The 14,029-nt window shown below is 34.6% G+C and overlaps 1 non-coding gene across 1 annotated transcript; it reads left to right on the top strand.

The window, feature by feature from the left end:
* The first annotated feature begins 5,089 nt into the window (after positions 1 to 5,089).
* LOC125996673 (U6 spliceosomal RNA) lies at positions 5,090 to 5,196 on the top strand. Its single transcript, XR_007491360.1, has one exon. It is a non-coding gene; the product is annotated as a U6 spliceosomal RNA (small nuclear RNA).
* Positions 5,197 to 14,029: the final 8,833 nt, after the last annotated feature.

The raw sequence follows: 14,029 nt of genomic DNA, 5'->3' as shown, positions 1-14,029 counted from the left end.
TAATTAAATTTGAATCATTTATTATATGGTAAATAAGTATTTATTTAATTTTCCCTAGAATAATAGGTATATGCAGGTAAACCATAAGTGCTACCTCCTGGATATTTCTGATATGCAGGAAAGCCAAAACATCGACAAATATCATAGATTAAATAAACAGAAAACAATAAATTTTTTACTTGACAATGATGTAACAAAAATGTATCAATTATATTTTGTCATTTTTCTTAATACAAGCAACATGAAAAAGATAGAAGTACAACTATATAGTAAACATAAGCCAATCATACAAAATATTAGGAAATAACTGTTGCTCATTAAAAATAAGAGAGATTTGGGGCTGATATCGATGGGAATATATTAAGCTGAGAAGCTTCTGCACCTCAAAGGAAATAGTGCCCAAAATACAAGAGCCACCCACTGAGTGGGAGAAACTATTCACCCAAATACCCATCAGATAAGGGGCTAATCTCCAAAATATACAAGGCACTGACAGAACTTTACAAGAAAAAAACATCTAATCCCATCAAAAAATGGGGAGAAGAAATGAACAGACACTTTGACAAAGAAGAAATACAGATGGCCAAAAGACACATGAAAAAGTGCTCCACATCACTAATCATCAGGGAGATGCAAATCAAAACAACGATGAGATACCACCTCACACCACAGAGAATGGCACACATCACAAAGAATGAGAATAAACAGTGTTGGCGGGGATGTGGGGAGAAAGGAACTCTTATCCACTGCTGGTGGGAATGCCGTCTAGTTCAACCTTTATGGAAAGCGATATGGAGATTCCTCCAAAAACTGGAAATCGAGCTCCCATACGATCCAGCTATACCACTCCTAGGAATATACCCTAGGAACACAAAAATACAATACAAAAACCCCTTCCTTACACCTATATTCATTGCAGCTCTATTTACCATAGCAAGACTCTGGAAACAACCAAGATGCCCTTCAACAGACGAATGGCTAAAGAAACTGTGGTACATATACACAATGGAATATTATGCAGCTGTCAGGAGAGATGAAGTCATGAAATTTTCCTATACATGGATGTACATGGAATCTATTATGCTGAGTGAAATAAGTCAGAGAGAGAGAGAAAAACGCAGAATGGTCTCACACATTTATGGGTTTTAAGAAAAATGAAAGACATTCTTGCAATAATAACTTTCAGACACAAAAGAGAAAAGAGCTGGAAGTTCCAGCTCACCTCAGGAAGCTCATCACAAAGAGTGATGAGTTTAGTTGGATAAATAACTACATTTTGAACTGTCCTAATAATGAGAATGTATGAGGGAAATTGAGAACCTGTTTAGAGTACAGGCGGGGGTCGGGTGGGGAGGAGGGAGACTTGGGACATTGGTGATGGGAATGTTGCACTGGTGATGGGTGTAAAAAAGAAGAAAAAAAAAGATAATAAATGATATTTTTTATTTGGCAACATTAGAAAAACAATTCTCAGGGCTGAAGTGATAGCACAGCAGAAGGGCATTTGCCTTGCACATGACTAACCCAGAATAGAACTGGGTTTGATCCCTGGAGTCCCATATGGCCCCCCAAGCCAGGAATGATTTCTGAGTGCATAGCCATCATCACCAAGTATGGTTCAAAAATCAAAAAAAAAAATGAAAAGAAAAGAAAAGAAGAGAAAAACAGTTTTTAAGTGAATACAAACAATAAGAAATTAGCTACACTTTTTATTTGTTATATTCTGTTTGGGCCATACCTATTTATGCTCTGGAAAAACTCTTGGCTTATGCTCAAAAATCACTCAGATTTTGGAGACCAAATGGAATTCTGAGAATTAAACCAGAGTTGAATATGTGCAAAACAAATGTCTTAGCCACTATGCCATCTCAGCCATCATTAGCTATGATCCTTAACCAAGGAAGAGAAGAAAAAAAAAAATAAGAGAGAAAAATGTTGATTCTGGGATGGTAAAATTGCATGTAAATAACTTTGTAATAGAAAATTTTACTAAGATTATACCTTTGGAGCAAGACTATCCTTAAAGAAAAATACTAAGAGTAGAGAAAACAAGAAGGCAAAGAAAATCACATAAAAGGATTGGTATGTCCTAGCACATCAAAAATAACATGAGATTGAAATAGAGTGAGAAAAAAGGGTAAGAGGAAGAGAAATCAATGAGATGGATTAGAAAAAGAAAAGTCATATTAGAATGTATAATTTTTCAAAAGATTTCAAATGGTCTTCCCACAAATATAAAGTCACTGAGGTTTTGAGTTAGATTTGACATGGTAACAACTCTTAGTTTTAAAAAATTCCTCCAGTTTCTCTATTCAGAGTACTTAAATGATAAACATTTAGGTGCCATATATTTAGTAGATTATGTAAGGCAAATATCCTAATATTAAATATGATTTATTGCATGAAAGTCTTAAAAGTATAAGCACAAGTAATGGATAAGATACTGATGTACTTTAAAAATATAGTTAAAATAAGTTTGTGAAAGACTGGCTGTAGGTGTCAGTTAAAAATAGAAGCTTTGATTTGAGGGTATAGAAACATGGAGTTGACAATGAAGTTAATGAATGGGCATTAAGATAATTAAATTAGGTGAATATTAGGAGTTTAGATTTGACCATGGTAAATTTTAAATTTTTGTGAGATATCCTAATAAAAATATTTGTTATCTAAACATGCAGACATTTTGTTTATTTATAAATATCTAGTAGGCATCCAAGGAGAAATGACAGATGTTTATATAAGACTGGAGTTGGTAAATTCAGAAAGAGATATGGAATACAATTTAAAATCTAAACTGATTGGCATAGACTGTTTAAATACAGATCTGTGTAAACTTGCCAATGCATAAATATAGCTGTATCAGATCTGAATTGAGGCCTGAATTACCACAATTTTACCAGATTAGATAGGAAAAAAACTTTAAAAAAAAAAAAGAAAAAAAAGAAAAAGAACATTTTTAGAAGAGTGACATAAGAAGATATCACTATAATTGCAAGAAGAAAAACAATGGTTAAAATGGTAGATGCCTTGAAAACCACAGGCTCCAGAGTATAGATAGGAGAAGGAAACAAATCGAGTGAAAGAGGAGAAATACAAAAGCCTATATTCTCTTTTATTCTTCAAAGAGACTTTCTTCAAAGAGACATAGCTGTATAGATTGAGCAGGTGTTCAATCAACTGCTCTTCATAGAGGTATAAAATATTCTAATACTAGGACTCAATTTTCAGTTTTCTGAAGAATCTCCATATTGTTTTCCACAAAGGCTAAATTGGACGGCATTGCCACCAGCACTGAATGAGAATTCCTTTCTCCCCACATCCACACCAGCACTGATTGTTCTTTTTTTTTTTTTTGTGATGTGTGCCAGTCTCTTTGGCATAAGATGGTACCTCATTGACCTCATTATTGTTTTGCTTTGCAACTCCCTGATGATGAGTGATGTGGAGCATTTTTTTATGTGCCTGTTGGCCATTTGTATTACTTCTTTGAGAAAGTGTTCATTTCTTCTCTCCAGTTTTTGATGGGGATAGATGTATTTTTCTTGTTAAGTTCTGTCAGTAACTTGTATATCTTAGATATTAACCCTTTATCTGATGGGTATTGGGTGAATAATTTCTTCCATTCTGTGGGAGGCCTTTACATCCTAATCACTATTTTCTTTGAGGAACAGAAGCTTCTCAGATAATATAGTCCCATTTGTTTATCTATGCTTTCACTTGCTTGGGCAGTGATGTTTTCTCCTTGAAGATGACTTTAGTCTCAATGTCATGAAGTGTTTTACCTAAGTGTTCTTCTATAAACCTTATGGTTCCAGAATTTATATTAAGTTCTTTAATTTATTTGGTTTTGACCTTTGTGTATGGTGTCAGATGGAGGTATGGGTTTACTTTTTTGCATATGGCTGACTAGTAGTCTCAGCACCACTGTTGAAGAGGCTTTACTTGCCCCATTTTGCGTTTATTGCCCCTTTATAAATGATTAATTAATTGTATGTCTGGGGGAACATTCTCTGAATATTCAAGTATATTCTACTGATCTGAAGGTCTATCCTATTTCAATACCATGATATGTTAATAGCTATTGCTTTGCAGTATAATTTAAAGTTGGAGAAAGTGATGCCTCCCATCTTCTTTTTCTGTATAGTTGCTTTACCTATTCTTGTATGTTTATTGTACCAAATGAATTTCAGGAGTGTTATTGACAGATAAAGTTAATTTCACTGGAGTATGGAGTTAGGATATGTGTTTAAGGGATATAGGAAAGAGAATATAGGGTAAGCTGAGTTAGAAAGCTCTTAGCAACAGCAGAAGCTGCAGCTGATTAGGAAATTGAATTAGAAAGACCCAATTTATTATTATTATTATTATTATTATTTCACTGGAGTGTGGACTTATGTTTAGGTGTTTAAGGGATACAGAAAAGAGAAAATGGGGTAAGTTTAGTTAGAAAGCTCTTAGCAACAGCAGAAGCTGCAGTTGATTAGGAAATGCGTTAGAAAGATCTGACTTTTTATTATCTTACTCTTAGCTCTGTGCTCAGGGATCACTTTTAGTGGAGCTCAAAGTGGCTTTATAAACAATTAAGTAGTGGGGGTCGGGAGGAGGGAGATTTGGGACATTGGTGGTGGGAATGTTGCACTGGTGAAAGGGGGTGTTCTTTACATGATTGAACCCAACAACAATCATATTTGTAATCAAAGTGTTTAAATAAAGATATATGTTTATATATATATATATATATATATATATATATATATATATATATATATATATATATATAAGAACTTGGTTTGGCCACAAAGAGAAGTGCCCTTCCTGCTGTGCCATCTCTCCAGCCCCCACTAGCTTTATTTTAATTTAAAAAGAGTGAAAGTAGTACATATTTATCTTCATCAGATTTATCATATAGAAGAAAATTGGCTATTGTTGAAGAGAGAATATTTTCTATGTTAAAATATTTGAGAAGGTAAGAGGGAAAGAGATCAAATATCACGTGAAGGAAATAACCACAGTTGTCCATTTATTGTACTTGGGAGTACTTGGGAGGAAGAATAGTTCATGGGCACAAATGATTAAGACTTGTAGATCAGTGCTCGCTTCGGCAGCACATATACTAAAATTGGAACGATACAGAGAAGATTAGCATGGCCCCTGTGCAAGGATGACACGCAAATTCGTGAAGCGTTCCATATTTAAAAAAAAAAAAAAGACTTGTAGATCACTGTGGTAGTACCAATGTCAACTTCTCCCATGAGGCTTGGCAAAAAGTCAGACTCTGGGATGAGAGATGATGACAAATGAAATAGGAAAAACTTGAATTTTTGAGAAAAATACATGTGATTATCTATAGACATTTTATTGATGTTTCATGTTATCTAAATTATGTTAAAATGATTTTACTTCATTACATATCTTCTTATTAGTTGGTAAAACTTTAAGCCATGCATTTGTTCCCTATTTTTTGCAGTGTGCTCAAAACAGAAATTTTTACACTCTTTTAATGTTAAAAATGAGTTTTCTCTGTTAGACATTTGTTTTTCCTATAACTTTACCAGTTTCTTTTTTTCTTTTTGTTGTTTTTTTGGCCACACCCAGCAGTGCTCAAGGGTTACTCCTGGCTATCTGCTCAGAAATAGCTCCTGGCAGGCACAGGGGACCATATGGGACACTGGGATTCGAACCAACCACCTAAGGTCTTGGATCGGCTGCTTGCAAGGCAAACACCGCTGTGCTATCTCTCCAGGCCCCTAATAAAGATATTATTAAAAAATAAAAATTAGAAAAAATCTGTTAAAAGTTAAAATTATTATGTCATATTGACTTTGTATTTATTATATTAATTTCTCTATCCCTCCATACATGCATGTATGCACAAATATTTTATGTTAAAATATAATTCTAATTCCACAGATTTTTAAAAGTAAAAAACTAACTTCAATGTATTAATGAATGATTCATAATCAAAATAGGGGTTATAGATATACTATTTATATAGCAATAAATACTGTAAATGAGGAGGTAGCCTACAATAATTGATAAGGATGCTCTGAATCTTAATTTAAATGATTATTTCCACAAAGTCAAATTTCTATTAAACCAAACTTTTGTTATGACTAAAAATATATCTTTTATAAGAAAATAGGCTTTTTATTGCTTAATATAATTTTAATAAATGATACTGTCATTTAATTAAAAAATGTTATATTTTAGGGGCTGGAGTGGTAGCACTTGCGGTAGGGCATTTGCCTTGCACATACTGACCTAGGACAGACTATGGTTCCATCCCTGGCATTCCATATGGTCCCCCAAGCCAGGTGTGATTTCTGAGCGCAATACCCTGAGCGTCACTGGGTGTGGCCCCAAAAACAAACAAAAAAAGAAAAAAATCAAAAACAAAAAAGATACATTTTAAATAAATGAAAATAAAATGGAAAAATTATTATAAATTTATGTTAAAAATGTAAGCCATTTTAGAATGATTTCTATTAATTGTAATCAAGTGACTTTACATTAGACTTTTTTCCAGAAGCAGAAAGGCCATCAGAAGAGTGCTTTCTATAACCCCTGTCAAATTAGCCATAAGAAGAAAAAAACCTTACATTTTGTAGCAACATAGATGGTGGTGAAAATCTTAGTCTATGTGAATGAAATAAGGCAAAAGGTGAAAGCTAAATACTGGATTATCTCACATGTAGGATATAGAGAAGCAAAACATGCAAATGGATAAAACCAATGGGGAAAAATGTGGGATCAGAAAATAAAGTTGAACTCATCCAAGGAAAAGCAGAGGGGATTGAAGGTGATTCAGTAGACTATGGTGCTAAAATATTGATATTTTGGCAGTAAGTTCTGTGTGATAAAATCTACTTTGTATAGACATACAAAAATTATAACACTAAAATATATAGTTATGTAAAATATTGTTATCTTCATTTTTAAGTTTGTAGAGAGGTCATTGTGTTGCATCACAGATGCATTATAGTTAGTTCCAATTACACATTACGCATGAAAAAAATCATTTTCTTGGAGCTATATCTTTAGAGTACCTCTAAGAATATACAATGAAAGAAGTAAGGTTGTCACTTTCATCTAAGGCAGGGGTTGTGGGGAGCCTAGCTAATGAAACCTAGAACATAGGACACGTCAGTAATTCTAATCTGGTCACCCACGTGACCAAAGGCGCCCATGCCTTGAGAACAAAGGAAATAGACAAATACTAAAGTAATTCAAAGCAGCTCAATACATCCAGCCAGAAAGAAAAATATAGAGCCACTTGTCTTTGTGTTAGCAAAAGGTTACTAGGATTACAGCTGATGTTTTATTTGTGCTTGCTGAGTGGAATTTGTGGGACTCTGTTTGGATCTTGTGTTTTCTATATAAACTCTCTTAGTATAAACATGTGCTCAGGTCTACCTCTTTGCCCCTCCCTATTACCTGCCCCCAGCTTATGCTAATGAGTGCTCACAGTTGTAATTGGTGGAAAACTTGTAACACCCTCTGACGTATTTCAGCCCTTAAAAGCTGATTCCCCCCCGACAATAAATCCCTTTTTTGAACAGCATGCATTGTCTTGAGGGCCCTTTTTACTAACTTCTCAAGTTTTTCTTTACAGGTCGGTTCTGGTCGGTTCTGCTCCGGCAAACCCGCGAATGACTAGCAACCTTCATTTCCACACCCCCGCGGGTCGGGGGGGTCTCCCACAGGAGGTTGCAAGGGGTCTCAAACTCGTGGCCCACGGGCCGTTTGCGGCCCTCCGTACAACATTTTGTGGCCCGTGGCCGGCCTTCAAATATTGCAGCATTCGCGATTATTCGCTTACCGAATAATCGCAATAAAAATCGCATTAAACATTCGCATACCCCGAGCAGTTCCGTTCTTACTGATGCGATTTTTTTATTGCAAATATTCGGTAAGCGAAACCCCTTATGCGGCCCTGCCTCACCTCGACTTTGCCTCCTAGGGGCCCCCAGGTATACTGAGTTTGAGACCCCTGATCTAAAGGGAGGAAGGTAGAAACTCTTCAATTGTTGGCATCCAATTTTTAGTACAAATAGGTTGTCACATTCTCTGAATGTGGGTCATCCAAGTTCAAAGAAGAGTCATCCAAGTTCAAAAAAGTACGGACCACCATATAAATAAATAGTGTTACATTGTTTAGAGGATAGTAAATATTAGAATTAACATGAAAGTTGATATCATTGTGACATGCCAAAGATATGAAGATAATTTTATCTTATTTTTCAAAACAGTAATGAATTGTTTTTCCAATGCCAAAGATTGAACCCAAGACTGCATACACATGAGGGTTGTGATTCACTGTGGCTCACTTCTGCTGAAGTAAATTTTATACATTTTTGCTTTGGGATTAATATTATGAAGGTAATGGACAAGCTTTCCTTCTCCTTCTGTTTTTTGAACAAGTTGTTTTCATATAATAATTCACTCATAGTTGAGTTCATATATTATAATTGTAAAAATTAAAAAAATAATACATTAATATTAGAAAGCAGCGTTAGCATCAATGATTTATACAGAAACACAATGACTACAAATAGCATGCATTGTCAAAGCAGGGACAATCATAACTCTTTTTATAGTTAACAAAAAGATATATGCATTTTACATTTGCGAGTATAATTTTCCCTAAAATTGGAAAAGTTTTGAAAGTACATCTCATTACTCCATTTTGAGATTGCAGGGATTAAGATTGCAATTAAGATCTCCCTGAGCCATTTAGAATAGAACAAATTAATCAACAAATAGAACACATAGAACAAATTAATCATTTTTGGATATGATATTATTAAACATTTAAGTACAATTCTGCTCAGATCAGAACTGAAGTCAGATTGGTCACATTCATTTCTTGGATCTTCCCCAAACTGATGATCCGATCTGTTTAATACACATTCACCTCGATGCAAAGATAAATACATTTTGATTACTCTAAGTTTTTTTGTATATTCAAATACAGAATTTATGACAGTAATTTTTTTCGATATAATACTTTGAGATACTTTTAACTACATATGTATATATTATAATGTTTTTTACATTATTTGTCTCCATTTAAATCACACAACTCCATGCTTTATTTTTTAGAATATTGGTTGCTTCTGCTACTTCTGTGTAATGATTTTAAGTGAGACTTACTTGACTATTATCTCCTGAGGTTCATACATCCTCCAAGTGTTATTCCATTTGCACCTTTCCAGTTGTGTTTGGTATTATCTGTAGAAAGCTTAGTAAAATTCACTTCCCATTTTCAACAGATTCCACTAATGTAGAATTTCATTTATCCACTAATGTGGAATTCATTACTAATTTAATCCATATTTTAGTTCTGCTTTCTGCTGTAATTGTTTACATGATTCAATTTTTATATCTAAATCTCATCAAACTGATTGTCTTCTGGCTCAGAAGTAGGCAGAAAGAGTAATGGCAGAATCTTCTCCCAAGGTCAGAAACCATTAGATTCACTAGAGGCAACATTGGGTGACACCAAGGAATTGGCCCATAGGTAAAATAAATGTAAAGTTGTGTGGATGACTATATCACTAGCTCTAGGACTTGACCAAGTGGTTATTTCTTAAAATTTTGTAAGTACAAAAATGTATAATGACAATTTGTCAGCAGGCAGAATTCTCAAGAGATCGTGGGCAGTTTTGTCTTGCCAGGGACTACAGAGGCTTTGTTTATTCCCGAAAAATAAGACTGCTGTTTTCACAACATAATATCTCAGGTCAGAAAGAAACCAATGACAATGTAGAAGATGAACAGAATAAAGATACATAGCCTTCAACATGTGCTTTTGTGAACCAAAGTTCACCATTCTGAACTCTCTAATAGTAAATTTTCTGGAAGATAGAGTCTATCAGCATTGGTAATAATATAATTTAAAAAAAGTTTAAGAAATACCATAGTGGGCCCGGAAAGATAGCACAGCGGCGTTCGCCTTGCAAGCAGCCGATCCAGGACCAAAGGTGGTTGGTTCGAATCCCGGTGTCCCATATGGTCCTACATGCCTGCCAGGAGCTAATTCTGAACAGACAGCCAGGAGTAACCCCTGAGCACTGCTGGGTGTGACCCAAAAACCAAAAAAAAAAAAAAAAAAAAAAAAAGAAAAAGAAAAAAGAAATACCATATCTTGTCACCTGAGTTTTACAGGAATGATGACAAGAAACTAAGGCAACCTTTAAAGAAAGACTTCCTGGAATCATAATTTAGCCTATTGAGAGTTTCATTTACTTCTTAGTGTTTTTTTAAGTGTTTATAGCCACTAAACTTGAGTCACATGTGGCTACTCTGAGTGTTAATCGACAATTTCGCCATTGCCTTCCCCCAAACCCATGCTATAGGATTACAAAAAGTAAAAAAGGCTAAAGAGTGATTATTCTAAGCATTCCAGACAAAAGTAATTGTGACAATATTCAATCTTATTTTGAGTCATGGCGAAATGTGGCTAAAAAAAAAAAAACAAGGAAGAAAAATGTCATGAAGTTGTCTATGATGGATAAGCCAAGAATAGTAGAAAATAAAAAAAAGAATAGTAGAAAATGACACATTCATATGTATATGCTCTTATTTCATTCAAGAAATTTTTTGCATTTATGTTAAAAAAAACAGGCAGTTTCGTGTTTAAACAGTAGATTTTATACTTTTGACAGTCTTCAAAACTTTCTGCAAAATAATATTTTTCTTTTTATGAAAGTGCCAAGCAGCTGTTAAGAAATTGCTAAAATTTTAGTGATCCCTCAACATAACTTTCAGGAGGAGAATATATATTCTTGAGGGGAAAATTACAATTAAAATCAATTTTATTCCCACATTCTCCTTGGATTTATAATGTTTTAGTTGTCTTCTTTTTTTTTTAATGAAACCTGAATTTTTATCAGCTGAAAAAAATTGGAGCATAGAAATATTTTGTGCAATAATTGAATTGCTAATTAAGTGTGGGGTTTATTTTAGTGTTGCAGTTTCTGAAACAGTGGCAGTAACAGCTGTGATTGTTCATGTTAAGCATTTGTGACTTCATACTTTTAGGCAAATTTGCAGAGTACAAAATAGCCTGTCTCTAATGTAGGACACTTGTATTCATTATACAGCTCTCTCCACACTGAGAAAAATTGACTATCATTCTCTTTGTGCTGTTAATAAAAGCATTCTTTTTTGTTCTATGTTCCTCTCCTTATTTTACCCCATCTTGTTTCTTTTTGATCCTGTTTTCTCTCTCTCTCTCTCTCTCTCTCTCTCCCTTCATTCTCTCTCTACTGGGGTTAGGGTTTTAGTAGTTTAATATTCATAAGTGATTTCTTTTTTTGTGTGTGTGGTTTTTGAGTCACACCCAGCAGTGCCCAGGGTTTATTCCTGGCTCCAGGCTCAGAAATTGCTCCTAAAATTGCAGGCACGGGGGACCATATGGGTCGCCTGGATTCGAACCGATGACCTCCTGCATGAAAGGCAAACGCCTTACCTCCATGCTATCTCTCCAGCCCCCATAAGTGTTTTCTTAACTTCACCCCATGGTAACTCATAGAAGTTCATTAAAAGTGGAGAGTATGATGTAAGACATACTACGTAAAACATATTACTTTGTAGTATTATCTACATTTTAAGAGGGCTATTTATTTTCAGGAAATATCTGCATAATTCTAAAGCTTTCTAATATTCACATAATATAGGCAATAGTGCATAAGACAAGTAATGATATATGCAAGGTATTCATTAGGTTATAATTTTGCCACTGTGCTCACAGGGATATTTTTAATTCCATTTTATTGAGGCATAATAATACTGTTAATGACAGTTGCATGTATTTAATGATTACATAGAAATCTCTATAACTATGTGTCATATTCCATCCAACACTATCCCTTAGTTTCCTCTCATCCATTCCCTTCAGCTTCTCCCTTTGGTAAGTCCCATTATGAAAAGCAATTCTCAGATATCTTTGGTCTTTCATTACTGTTTTAGTAAGCTTCTATATATCTTGTAGGGATTTTGTAAATTCTCAGAGAACGAGTTATTCCTTACTTGAAAATCAAAGTAATTACAATACAATTTTTCTGAAGATTAAATCACATGGCATATATGAACTTTTTTCTTTTTCTTTTTGGGCCATAGGATTAGCGCTGGCTATGTGCTCAGAAATTATTCCTGGCTGGCTTGGTAGATCAGATGGGATGCCAGGGATCAAAACCAGATCAGTTGTTTGCAAGGCAAACACCCTACCTTTTGTTTTAGTTCCCCTGGAAATTATTTTTGTTTGTTATACAAATTACACATCATAAATTTAACCTGTTTTAAGATCAAAAAAATTTTTTTCTTTGGTTTTTGGGCAACACCCAGTGACGCTCAGGGGTTACTCCTGACTATGCTCTCAGAAATTGTCCTTGGCTTGGGGGACCATATGGGATGCAGGGAGGGAGGATCGAACCACGATCTGTCTTAGGCTAGCACAAGCAAGGCAAACACCTTACTGTTTGTACCACCACTCCAGCCCCTAACATCAAATTTTAAAGATTTTGTATTTACTGAGTTCTGCAAATAGCACCACACTTTTCTCTGTTTTCAATTAAGTTATCGTTGTGGTTATCAGATTTCTGAGATGAATTTGTAGTCCTTAATTATTCACTAAATCCCAACTCTATGTCTAGTTGGCCTGAAGATATGGAGATTATCTGAATGACCCTAATTGATCACAGAAGTCCCTTAAAAACAGAATATTTGGCTTGTACTTTCAAGCCCTTGTTTTCCCTTGAATATGCATTTCTTCTTTCTCTGCCCTCAAGTCTTTCTAAGTAAATTTAAATAAAACCTATCTTGTTTCACTACAAACAAATTAATTAAAACAGAACATTTTCTGGTTAGTGAACAAGCATTTAAGTCTGAGCATGAGAAGAATTTGATATTGACTAGAAGTTCTTCATTACTGACTAAGTGTGGACTTTGGATATTTAATATTGATGACCTGAAGAAGCTAAGCACTACCCAGCCAGTGGGCAGCAGGAAAAAATGCAGTGTGTGTGTGTGTGTGTGTGTGTGTGTGTGTCCATAAAATTAGGCGACCAGTCATTCCTTTGAATGGATTAAGGTATACTTCAAATAGCAGACTCTGATGAAGTGATTGAGGTAAATTCACTAATCTAATATATTAAGCCTAACTTCAACAAGGAAGCTTTACATTAATATGGCAGACTTAGCATTATCCAGCATCAAGATTCACCCCAGATTGGAAAAATTGTATAGCAGGTAGGGCAGTTGACTTGCACTTGAAGTTCTTGCAAATTCAATCTCTGGTACCATATATGGTCCCTTAAGCAATATGAGGCGTGAGCCCTGAGCACTGAGACAGAAGTGAGCTCTGAGCATCTCGCATAGTATGTATGGCCCTCAATTAAAAACAAAAGTAAAGGATATAAAGGAGGGTCAATTGCCTAAATAATAATTTTTTTATAAAACTGAAGCAGCACTCTCAAATTACAGGATTAGTTGGGTTAAAAAATACTACTCTTGTATTCATTTTATTTATGTGCATAATTTAGATTATTTTGGAATAAAAAAAGATTAAATAAAAGCAACAATTGAAGAGAATAAGTTTCATTATGGTAAAATACTGCCCTTTTTTCCCCTTTGTTTTAAATGAACCTTTTTGCTTTATGCTAGATTATATCTAGCTTTAAGTGAAACTGAGCTCTAATGAAAGCATGAAAATAAAAGTGCTTACATAAAGTTAAATTTTAGGCCTTAAGTTTCCAGTAAACTTTCTGGCAAGGGCATTTTCAGAACTAACATGGAAGCCATTGAACTAGGAATCCTGTTTCCCCTTGCCAGCAATTATCTGTTGAATTCTATGTTAGAATTTAAAGTGTGGTTAAGGAATTAACTCTAACCCTAGTCTTGCTGTGAAAATAAGTGTAGCCATGACAGGATGTGAATTAAAATAGAAAGAATAGGCCCATATATAGCTAGTTCCTAGAATCAGCCCTAGAGGTAAATGCCAGGAATTATGTTCATATAAGGCTAAACA

The sequence above is a fragment of the Suncus etruscus genome, chromosome 1 (assembly GCF_024139225.1).
Source record: "Suncus etruscus isolate mSunEtr1 chromosome 1, mSunEtr1.pri.cur, whole genome shotgun sequence".
NCBI lineage: Eukaryota > Metazoa > Chordata > Mammalia > Eulipotyphla > Soricidae > Suncus > Suncus etruscus.
The sequence above is the reverse complement of the archived record's forward strand: the minus strand, read 5'-3'. Positions and strand labels throughout refer to the sequence as shown.